The following is an 8,910-nucleotide window of genomic DNA, read 5'->3' on the forward strand; positions in this document are numbered from 1 at the left end:
TCATTTATAGGTCACTTTCAACAACTACTACTACTTCACTAAATATGTATTCATATTGAAAATATAGCCTGATTCCAAAATGCAATTAGTATCCCCTATCAAATTGACATATTATATATTATATTATGAAATTAATGATACTCAGTATGGATAATTATATGTAAAGCATAGTACGTGCTCTGATTTTTTTCTTTTTTTGTTCCTATTACATTTCTCTCCACTTGTATGAGCATTATCATAGCTGTATACCTCTTTGGAATATGTGATCACATAAACTACACAGAACTATAACAGAGTTTTAACTTAGGAAAAGGAAAAAAAGGGAGTATGTTCTCAGGGGATGATGCTAAAAATGATATTTTTGCAAAAAATATGGTAAAATAAGTTTACATTTTTAAAATATGTAATGTCAACATTATTAACCTGAAAAAGACATAAGAATTCCAAACTACCTTCTCCTTTTATTCAGTGAAATCCTGTAGTGTTTCATTTTCAGTATTTACCATTTCCACCTATAGATACTCAGATCAAACCAATTTCTTAAGAATGGGCAAAAATGCTTTCTAAGGTCTAAATATACCAAAATTCAACCCCATTATGGACAATTCAGTGCTCAAACACACACTTGTGCAACAGCAAGGGAGGATCTCAGCATTTTGCAACATGGAGATGCTCCTGATCATTTAATATCCAAGGCTAACTGTCTATGAATCAAGCTCTGCTAGTTTCCTGGGATTCATTTTCTGGGGATTGCCAGCTATCACTGCAAACTGATAATGAATCCTCAGTATAGTTATTTTGCAGTTCCTGCCATCATAACAGTGGAGGAGGAGGTTGCTTCTTTTGCATTGCTTTGTGCAGCAGGTTTTTTTCACACACTGGTGTTTTCCTATTTAAAGGGAATCTTTCTTCCTCTGACCACATTTATGCCAAATTCTATACAGGAAAACTGCAGCTATATCTTTTGCTTGAAAACATATTGTTGATTTATACAAGAACCAAAATTCTGAGGAAATTTTACCTTTTATTTCAAAGGATAAGAAAAAAAAAAAATTCTGGGGGACTCCCTAGACTTTTTTTACAACTAAACATTATGTCAACCTCCAATCCTACTTCATTTCCCCACATTCTTAGAAAAAGTGGTGTGTACCCTCAAAACAGTCATCAATGGATGACTTTTTTAAAAGAAATCACTTTTGAAGAATTCAAGTTTTCATATCACTAACTGGTTACTTCCTTTAACAGTTCTAGGCTAATAAAATAAATGGCATTTTCTATCTGAAAACTGTCTACTACTGTCACTATCACAGAAGAAAAGCAAAAAATGGCCAGCAAAGAATAAAGTCAATGTGGGATTCATCCAAATAAACATGGATATAAATATTTAAATTAGTTATTTCAGTGTCCTTTTATAGCCAATATATAGGAAAAAGGATATAAGGACATGGATTCTCTGACCTACTTTAGATGTCTTTGAGATCATGTCTGAGAAATTTTTCTTTCTCTCTGGCATTTATAGAGGGAGCTGAGAGTGACTGGTTCACATTAAGGTGTTCATGTGGTAGGCATCTATTCTTACATCAGCAGATCCCCATTAAGAACTCCTGTTATAAAAACACTTCTGCTGTTAAATATTTTGTGGCTGCTTAGCATTTACTGATACACAGGCTTCATGATTGACTATACAGCTGAAGTGATACATTTTAGGAATTAGAAGAAGATTTAAAGGTAACTGGAATCAGTGAATCAGTATTTAAAACTGAAGTTATTTGAACTTCTAAACGCAAAGTTATTTTAGGGTTGAAACCATATGGCTGTCTTAATACCATACAATAGAATTTTCCATAAAACTATATTTTTTTTCCATGGGAAGGCCATAGAAGAAGCCTGTGCTAATATTAAGAGCAAAACACATTTGACTCTTTTTATTAATACATTGTACTTGTGTTCAAAACAATAGGGATATGTGGTCTCCAGGTCCCTTTTTTTCTTCTTCTTTCCTTCATGCTTTCATTTACTTGTCATGACTGCTTTCCACCAACTTGGATACTTCTGAGAAAGGAGAGAATAAGAAAAATTTATTATTTCACAACGAAGAGTTCAAAGAAAACCACCACTCTTGGTGCAAGAGGCGAATAGACTAAATGTAGAATTTTAGAGGGAAGTCTAGTTAAGAAAAAAAAAAAGTAATGAGTTTATTAAATAGTTAAAATTAATGCAGATTGCAGGAAAAAATAGCTTTGTGTTGAATCACTTGGTTTTTTAATGTCATCCTTCCTTTGGTTTTGACCTCATTGAAATCAGTGATAGACTTCTCAAATCAAAAGAGTTGAAAATGTGTTAATTTCCCTCCCTTCCCTCACTGCACCTCACTGATCTTGTTTTGATGGCTCATTCCAATCCTTCCAAAGCATCTTTTAAAAAAATCTGAGTTTTTTTCTTATTGGAAAGTTATGTTGTAAGGAAAGAGGAGGAAGAAATTTCACGTTTATTTTTTCATACAAGTTCATTAGTTCTAGGTTGTACAATAGAATATTAATCACTTCTTTTAGATACAAAACATGCAATAGAACCCTAGTACCAAAACTCTTAGTCAGATGCATGTTTTATCAAAACACTTTTTTGAGCAGAAAATAATGAAAGAATAAGACGTTAATGCATTTGTAACTTAGTTTATAAGCATTTATTTAGGTAGCTAAAAATTTAAACATTTTTGCAAAATGTAACAAAATTAGTTGACCTTCTATTGTTTTAATTTTCTGAAGAGTCACTACTAGTTCAGTTGCAATGAAAGATAAAAAAGAATATATGGTTTAAACATCCTGTTAAAAGATGTTTAAATCCTTGAAAGCTTTGTGTTAGCTAGGGAAAATTAAGTTAAAATAAATTAGAAAAAGCAGCCACTAGTCTATATTATTTACATTAGTTTTGCCTGATTTTTGTTTCAAATACATATTCAGTGTTCATTTATTGTTGATGGCAACAATGATTTTTTATTGTATTATCTTTCTCCATGTAAAATGTCATCTCCTTCAAAGTTCAAAGTTTCTCTACCAATTTAATAAAATCCTAATAGCAGTGATCCATGACTTTTAGGTCAGAAGATGATTGATGACTGCCTGCAGGCATAATAATGTCATTGCTTGAAATAAAAATATAATGCATCTAGTGTGAAATACAGATTGACTTTTAAAGTCTCTGAAGTGTCACATGGATGTAATATCTACTGCAAATGCTAACTGCTAATTATTATTCATGTTTTTCGCTGTTAATACTCAACGCAATTTATTGCATTCCTTAATGGTGTTGTTGGATGCTGCTGTATCCATCAGCTGAGTTCAGGTCCCACCAAGAGAGCCCTAACTTGTGAGTTTATTTCTTACATCATCAACTTCAAAAAACAACTTAGGGAGTTACTATTTACTGTCAGTCCACCAATAAATGTCAATATCCCAGAGCAGCAGAGGCCAGCGCCATGTAGCCACTAATGTTACAGTTAAACAAACATAAATGTGACTTAAGTCAGCACTGACATTCTTGTATATTATGTAAATAAGCTACACAGTGTCTGTGTCTAGACAGATTTTACTTGACGTCTTATCTGATCATGGGTTCACATGGTTCTACTTCTGATTTATTCTACCAAAAATACCAAACCAAAACAAAAGAGAAATACAGCATCTCTGATTAAATATATATATATGCAAATGTGTATGTATGGCACATAGAAAGTAAACACAAGAAAGATGAGAAATTCTTTCACACACGTTGAGCAATAATTTATAAGGAGGAAAAATATGTTAATTAATTTTTTTAATCCATTTTTCAACCTATAATTCCGTATTAATTTTATAAAAAATGAAATAATTCTGAAAGGAAAATCTGCATGGGAAGAGCCAGGAAGACAGCTTTACTACAGAGAGTCACAGCAGTATGTTCACACTCAGTGTTGCAAGGTTGGTGTCCAACTTTGTTGTAAAGAAATCTGATCTCATTTCCTCCCTTCATGCTATTTGTAGAACTTTTTTAACAGAAACAACAAATACACCCCTCTAACAATATATTTTTACAGCATGTCTGTAATTTCGTACTGTTACAACAGCAATTTAAATCCTTTGAATCACTTTATTTGTGAAATGATTTCCTACATTGCAATTAAATAAGTAAATAATTAGCAAAATTATTAATAAGAAGAGAAACCTCTTATTTGCAAAAGAAATAACTAAGTTTGAATTGTGAAATAAAATTTCCATGTCTCTGTAGTAAACACACTGCGAGATATTTCCTGCATGAAGAAATATTGAATGCAAGGAGGAAAAAATGTAGCAAAATATAATATACAAACATGCATTTCTGGATAGATTATTAAGTATTATGACTGTATATATTTTCATTATTATTGAAAAGATAATGTGAAAATAGAAAACTATTTTCAAGAAGAATAACAGCTTTTATAACTTAGATATTCAAACAAATTGAAGTATTGAAAAGTAAGAGGGGGTAATTCTTAGCAGCAGAGAAACCTAGTCATCTGACCCCTTAACTTCCTATCCACAACATTATTGTGTACACACAAGGTGAATAGCTAACCCTGATTAATGGACATCTGGGGCTTTGTCCATCTGCATAAGGACTGGTGGGAAATGCAGCCTCAGAAAGCATCCAACAGTGCTGTTCCCCACAACCTGTAATGACAAATCTGTATCTCTTCTAGAACAGGAATTACAGACACAGCCATGATAGACAGTATTAATATAACTATTTATGGATTTTATGTTCTCTGCCAGATTCATTTTTAGACTGTGCAGCAGGGAGAAAAATATTTGTCTCAAATTGGACTTCAAATATTTAAACAAATTCATTTCAATCACTAAATTAGTTCATGGTACAAAACAGTCACTGATAGTACACAATAACAGTAACTACATCTTCTCAGCAGAAACAGTGGGTTTAAAAATCAACCTTTTTTACAAAATAGTAGCCTTTGTATAAAAATTTCAAAAAGAGTAATTTAACAGGTGGCATAGAACCATTAATAATTTAGTCTTTTGCATTACCAGTCAAAATGTCATGGTTCAGGTGTGAAAACTACAAACTATCTGCTGTCTATTTGCTAGACTTACGCTTTATTCTTCATCATCCCTTATGCGTTATCAATACATAGATTTGTGAGCTGTCTAGAGCTAAAAAGAATGTCACTGTTTTATGAGTAAGTCAATATAGTAACTTTGAGACTGCATCATGCCTCTGCATCACAGTAGAACTGTGAAATCAAGAACTGGACTGGAACACAAAGAAATTTACTGTAAATATGTTCACCTTTCCAAAGCATTTCTAAATTTTTAAAATAAAATATTTGCATGTTTACATGTATGTGTGTGTGTGTATGTGTGTTTAGGTCTATATATATATATATATACATATATATGTATATATATATGAATATATAAGGTACAGACATCCTAATGCAGAAATATGAAACTGACTTGAAACAGTTTGGTAATGCTAAACTTAAAGGAGGTATAAATATTTTCAATATATAAATATTTATTGAAATAATTGCAATGTCCATCAAAGTACACAAGTACATTCTGTAGTTATAATTTTCTTGACAATAGTAGGCTGTTTATTCCAGTAATTTCTGAATTACAGTCTTTTCTCAGCTCTGTCATTTCTAGCATATGCCACTGAAGCCTTGGTTTCTCTTCAATGTAGTTTCAAGAAAAATAACTCCCATGCATTGGTTGAAGATTAATCAACTTGTAGCTTATGCATTTGCCAACATTGAATGCACTTTCAACACTGGAAGGTCACAAAATGTGTTTTTATGAGCTACAAATAACATTTCTGCTCTACATTTACTTTCTCAGAAAAAAAACATTTTAAAATGTCAACTCTCTCAACATGACATTGCATAATCACTTTATTCTTGTTATCAAGCATGAAACAACATAAAAAAGACTTGATACAAACATAAAAATACTATAAAGTAATGCAAAAAACTGTGGTCTTCCAGTTTCAGGAATAGTAGATTGTTCAGGGTCACTGCTAATGAAAGGTTTCTTCTTGTTTCATTGTTATTCAGTCTGATGCAAATAAGTTCTCCCTCAGTTATTTTGTCCAGGCAGAATGTCTGTTTACAGCTGTCCAGCTGTCCACTTGAAGCCTATGTGAAGAAACACAGTTCTGTGTTTGAGTTAATAAGTCCTGCAGAGAGTAAAAGACTATGGAGACTGATGCAGTTTTAGACAGGAAAAAAAAGACAAAAAAACCCATGATTGTTAATAATTGCTCTAGTTTTTTGATAAATAAAAAAAATACAATCTTAATTCAGATACAATCTCATTAAAGATTTAGTGAAATTCTTTTTGAAATTCTTTACTAAGTAGGTTTTGTCAGTGAGAAAATTATATGGAAGTTTGATTTAGCAGCTATAAATGTCATTAAACAAATATGCATTCTTCAGACTTAATTACATATTACAATATCAAACAGTCGAAAGCCCAGGAGATAATAAAGTGTAACTGTCACTACCAAGAGTGTAATACTATCTTAATAATTTAGAACAGATTGGATATAAGAAATTACAGTCAACGCGTAAGAATTTGTAAGTGGGGTAAATCAAGTATCCTGCCAAATGATGAAATTACTTTTCTGAAAACATGACTAATGTATTTTGAATTATTTCTATTCTTAGGATTAACACCTTCACTCTGAGTAACAAAATTCTTTTTAATTATTCTGAAGCATAGGAATGACTCACCATTTTTGTGCAAACATTTTTTGCCTATTTTTTAAATCTATTAACACTTTTCAAAAATCTACACCTGTAGAAGGAAGTCCAGACAATTAAATAAAAATGTCAAGCTAATCATGATGAAATCTCCAGTATGTATCACTTATAAGGGTCAAGTTCACCCTTAATTGCAATCCCAGGAAATGAGGTTGTTGGTAACCTACAAAGTCTTTGAGAAAGGGAATATGCATGTAATTTGGGTGTGTGGATGTGTTTGTGGGTGTGGGTGTGGGTGTGTTGGTGGGAGAAAATAGTAACATTTTTTAACTATTGATAAAAATGTGCCCAGGAATTTTTCAGTTTTTATTAATATTTGGTTTAGCTGATCAATTGCTGATATTTATCCCGATCATATAGTTCACTGATTACCGACCGATTCATTACATGTTTATAAACCAATGAACCACTTCAATAACATTTGTTTTGCTAAGGAGTTTCACCTTGGATAAATCATGTTATAGAATGGATTAACATCATACAACACTAGCTAGTGAACATCTACACAAAAAAAAAAAAAAAATCTTGCTACAATGCCACACAGTGTGCTTTATTTACCTTAGAAAACTTTGAAAAATAAAAGTTCTATTTTAAAATAAGTGCATATTATATAGTCCAAGCTCATCACCTCAAATTTGATATATTTAATTTCAACAAAGCTTTCTACAAATGCATCAATGTAAAAATCTGAAGAACTAGAAACTAGAACAAGTTTTGGGCAATTTTCCAGCCTTCAACGATGAAAATATAATTACAGCATCCCATAGTCTACCAGTTGACTTAATTGGCTCTTAATTGACATAGTGTATGCCAAAAAAAGAGATTTATATTCACAGATCATTAGACCAAGGATGTTAAACATTGTACTGCATGACTCATTATGGCTCGTGCTCGTAGTGTAAGAGAAAGCTAAACAGGGAGGACTGCTGAGGCTGATGTATTCAGGTCGTTCAGGGAAGCTGAGACGTGCCCTGTGTCACCACAGACTTACACAGGTTCTAGGAAACCACTTTTCTACCTCTCAGTTACTTCCAAAAATATTCCCAGACTCAGCTTTTGAGATATAAGCATTTCCAAACAAACTTCCCACCTTACTTTTTTATCTAACACACATGGCTTTAGAAAGGATGGCCACCTTTTCTCTGGACATATTGAGAATTTTAAACTAAAAGTCAGATTTCAAGAAGAACTAAGTACTTTAGGTATCAGGTCCTACTGAAAAACTAAGTTTAAGCATAAAAACAATGCAGACTAAAATGTGAAACATATTTTCAATATTAAAAAGAATCTTTCACATGAAACCTTTTAATGGAATGAAATAAAGCACAATGATTTGGTGAAAATAACACCCTTTGGAAATATTTCAGATCTCTTGCAAAAAAGTTAGTGTCCAGAATACGAGATAAATATTTTAAAGCTGATGAAATATTTGAAAGTACTTATATACTAAAAAAAAAAGTGGTGTTTTTTTCTCTCATTTCACCCTCCCTCCAACTCTCCAAACAGAAATCTGAATTTGTGTGCATGCACTCAGACACACACTCATATTTGTGAAGAAATGGAGTTGCTCTCCTTTCTCCTCTCTTACTGCTGTCTGGTTTTTTTCTGTTCCTTATGTCTTTGGGAGTTAGGTTCCTTTTCCTCATTCTCAGTGATTACTACAGAAGGGCTCCTTTTTTTTATCAAGGGTCTATTTTAGCAATACATTTAAATATTGCTCTGCAATGCCATTCCCCCTCCCTTTGCAAGCAAGCAAAGTGAATTTGTCAAGGGTTGCTTGCAGCTTTGGGGGAAAGGAGAATCACATATGGCAGCCAGCCTACTGCAGTGTCTCTGAGAAATTGATCTTGTTCTGCTGTGTCAGAATAAGACTTTGATGATAATGACATTTTCAGCTGCAGACAAAATCCTTTTTAATTTATTTGAAGGGGAAGAGGCCGAAATGATTTTCTATTCCAGGATGTGCTTTACAGCTTGACTTACTTTTTAGGACCAACTCTCAGTTCAGGGGCAGGTGGGGAGTTCCTCCTGACATGACCCTGAAAGAAAAGGAAGCTTTCTAAGGAGTTGCACATTTTCAATTATTCATTGAATGCTTTTACTTAAAAATCACATGC

The sequence above is a fragment of the Melozone crissalis genome, unplaced genomic scaffold, assembly GCF_028551555.1.
Source record: "Melozone crissalis strain CALT ecotype California unplaced genomic scaffold, PUWL_Pcris_2 ptg000013l_1, whole genome shotgun sequence".
NCBI lineage: Eukaryota > Metazoa > Chordata > Aves > Passeriformes > Passerellidae > Melozone > Melozone crissalis.